We start from the raw sequence: 4,027 nt of genomic DNA on the forward strand, positions 1-4,027 counted from the left end.
ACAGGCGACCTATTCTGGGGGAGATATATAGCTGGCTACCTATACTGGGGACAGCTAGACTTGGCTAATCTATACTGCAGGTACCTATACCTGTCTCCACGTGGGGGGGGGGGGGGGCGCATTTTACACCTTTGATTTAGCCTAGAAACTTCTAGTATTTGGCTCCACCACATCATGTTTTAGCCACGCCCATTTTCACTGCGGCGTGCGAAGCCGCTTTGTTTTGTGGTGTGGCTACCCCTTTTTTTGCCACGGCGCACTTCGCATGTCCAGTGCTGGGCGTAATGGAAAAAGCTACGCTTACGGATCATTACGCGTAATTTTACGCTATTACGCATTATGGAATTACGCTTACGGCGTAGACATTCAATTACAGTACATGTCTGTAATTATGCATAGCCCTTACGCAATTACGCGTAAGAATACCGTAATTCAGGTTGTTACGTTATAGGCTTACGCGTAAAATCCTACTAGCAATTAATGCGTAAGGTCATGCTGCCAAGCGGAAAAGTTGACGCATGGATCAATGTTAGGTAGCCGCCGACTTTAAGTGTTAATAGCAAAGCCCCCTTAATTGCTAAGAGCCTCAAATTTGGAGAATATATTAAGGAGATCAGAAGGAATAAGAGGAAATTTTTTTTTTCAAAAAGACCTTATAGTTTTTGAGAAAATCGATGTTAAAGTTTCAAAGGAAAAATATATACATTTAAAAACCTGCCGACTTTAACGGTTAATAGCAAAGCCTGCTTAAAATTTAGGAACACCAAATTCACAGGATATATTAAGGGGATCAGTGGGAATAAGAGGAACATTTTTTTTTTCAAAAAGACCTTATAGTTTTTGAGAAAATCGATTTTTAAGTTTCAAGGACAAAAATGTCTTTTAAATGCGGAAAATGTCAGTTTTTTTGCACAGGTAACAATAGTGTTTTATTTTCATAGATTCCCCCAAGTGGGAAGAGTTTTACTTACTTCGTTCTGAGTGTGGGAAATATTAAAAAAAAACGACGTGGGGTCCCCCCTCCCAGACCTCTTTAACCCCTTGTCCCCCATGCAGACTGGGATAGCCAGAATGCGGAGCACCGGCCGCGTGGGGCTCCGCACCCTGACTATACCAGCCCGCATGGTCCATGGATTGGGGGGTCTCGGAAGGGGAGGGGCAGCCAAGCTTTCCCCTCCCCCTCCGAGCCCTTGTCCAATCCAAGGACAAGGGGCTCTTCTCCACCTCCGATGGGCGGTGGAGGTGGAGGCCGCGATTTCCTGGGGGGGGGTTCATGGTGGCATCTGGGAGTCCCCTTTAAAAAGGGGTCCCCCAGATGCCCACCCCCCCCCCCTCCCAGGAGAAATGAGTATAGAGGTACTTGTACCCCTTACCCATTTCCTTTAAGAGTTAAAAGTAAATAAACACACAAACACTTAGAAAAAGTATTTTAATTGAACAAAAAACATAACCACGAAAAAAGTCCTTTAATATTCTTAATTAACCATTAATACTTACCTGTCCCTTTAAATAAATGATCCCTCGAAATAGCCTCGGAAAAGTTCTATCAGTTACAATGTAACAAAGTTATTACAATGTAACAACTTTGTTACATTGTAACTACGCCGCACCCGGCGTCACTCGCCGCTCAGCCGCCGCATACGCGTCTGCGCTGCACAGACCCGACAGAGCTCTGAGCTATATAGCTCAGAGCTCTCTAAGCATCTTTGTATTTAGGCTCCAAGGAGCCCCATTGGTCCTTAGCAGACCAATGGGGTTCCTTCTGATTTGAAGGAACCCCATTGGTCTGCTAAGGACCAATGGGACTCCTTGGAGCCCAAATACAAAGATGCTTTCGAGAGCTCTGAGCTATATAGCTCAGAGCTCTGTCGGGTTTAGGACGCTAAGTCCTCGCCGGCTCCGCTGCCCTCCCCGCCTCTCCCACATGTCACCTATATACATGCTGGCACCCATGGGTGCCAGCATGTATATGGGTGACAGGTGTGGGCGGAGTGGACGGCGGGAGCCGGCGGGGACTTAGAGTGTATGCGGCGGCCGACGGGTGAGCGGCGAGTGACGTCGGGTGCGGTGGTGTTACAAAGTAACAAAGTTGTTACATTGTAACAACTTTGTTACATTGTAACTGATTAGTATATTTCCGAGGCTATTGCGTGGGAACTGGCTTTTAAAGGGACAGGTAAGTATTAATGGTTAATTAAGAATATTAAAGGACTTTTTTCGTGGTTATGTTTTTTGTTCAATTAAAATACTTTTTCTATGTGTTTGTGTGTTTATTTACTTTTAACTCTTAAAGGAAATGGGTAAGGGGTACAAGTACCTCTATACTCACTTCTCCTGGGAGGGGGGGTGGGCATCTGGGGGACCCCTTTTTAAAGGGGACTCCCAGATGCCACCATGAACCCCCCCCCCCCCCCCAGGAAATCGCGGCCTCCACCTCCACCGCCCATCGGAGGTGGAGAAGAGCCCCTTGTCCTTGGATTGGACAAGGGCTCGGAGGGGGAGGGGAAAGCTTGGCTGCCCCTCCCCTTCCGAGACCCCCCAATCCATGGACCATGCGGGCTGGTATAGTCAGGGTGCGGAGCCCCACGCGGCCGGTGCTCCGCATTCTGGCTATCCCAGTCTGCATGGGGGACAAGGGGTTAAAGAGGTCTGGGAGGGGGGACCCCACGTCGTTTTTTTTTTATATTTCCCACACTCAGAACGAAGTAAGTAAAACTCTTCCCACTTGGGGGAATCTATGAAAATAAAACACTATTGTTACCTGTGCAAAAAAAACTGACATTTTCCGCATTTAAAAGACATTTTTGCCCTGGAAACTTAAAAATCGATTTTCTCAAAAACTATAAGGTCTTTTTGAAAAAAAATTTTTCCTCTTATTCCCACTGATCCCCTTAATATACCCTGTGAATTTGGTGTTCCTAAATTTTAAGCAGGCTTAGCTATTAACCGTTAAAGTCGGCGAGTTTTTAAATGTATATATTTTTCCTTTCAAACTTTAAAGAGAATCTGTATTGTTAAAATCGCACAAAAGTAAACATACCAGTGCGTTAGGGGACATCTCCTATTACCCTCTGTCACAATTTCGCCGCTCCCCGCTGCATTAAAAGTGGTTAAAAACAGTTTTAAAAAGTTTGTTTATAAACAAACAAAATGGCCACCAAAACAGGAAGTAGGTTGATGTACAGTATGTCCACACATAGAAAATACATCCATACACAAGCAGGCTGTATACAGCCTTCCTTTTGAATCTCAAGAGATCATTTGTGTGTTTCTTTCCCCCTGCATCTCTCATGCACTGAAGTTTCAGGCTGCTCTTTTCTTCCTGCAAACAGCTTTGCCCTTGTCTGTAATTCTTCAGTATGTGAAAGCCCAGCCAGCTCAGAGGACGATTTATCCAGCTTGTAAAAGATAAGAGAGAAGAGAGAAGCTGCTCTAATCTAAATAACACACAGGCAGTGTGCAGAGAGGGGCCTGAAAGGGGGAGTTCATAGCAGAACCACAACACTGAAGAACTTGGCAGCCTTCCAGACACAGGCTGACAAGTCTGACAAGAGAGAGATAAGTTGATTTATTACAGAGACTGTGATAGTACAAAGTGCTGCAGTAAGCCAGAACACATTAGAATAGCTTTTGGAACTTGTAGGATGATAAAAAACAGGATGCAATTTTTGTTACGGAGTCTCTTTAACATCGATTTTCTCAAAAACTATAAGGTCTTTTTGAAAAAAATTTTTTTCCTCTTATTCCTTCTGATCTCCTTAATATATTCTCCAAATTTGAGGCTCTTAGCACTTAAGGGGGCTTTGCTATTAACCCTTAAAGTCGGCTGCTTTTTTATATTATACGGGAGCGTAATATTACGCGATTACGGCAGACTGTGTAATTTCAATGGGAGTTTACTGTTTTACGCGTAATTTGTTACGCGTAATAACGTAACCTACGGTCTACGCGTAATTAATTACGCGTAATACCGTAACCTTACACGTAACGCTTACGGTGCATTTGTAGTGAATTACGATGCGTAATT

Source organism: Hyperolius riggenbachi, chromosome 4, assembly GCF_040937935.1.
Source record: "Hyperolius riggenbachi isolate aHypRig1 chromosome 4, aHypRig1.pri, whole genome shotgun sequence".
NCBI lineage: Eukaryota > Metazoa > Chordata > Amphibia > Anura > Hyperoliidae > Hyperolius > Hyperolius riggenbachi.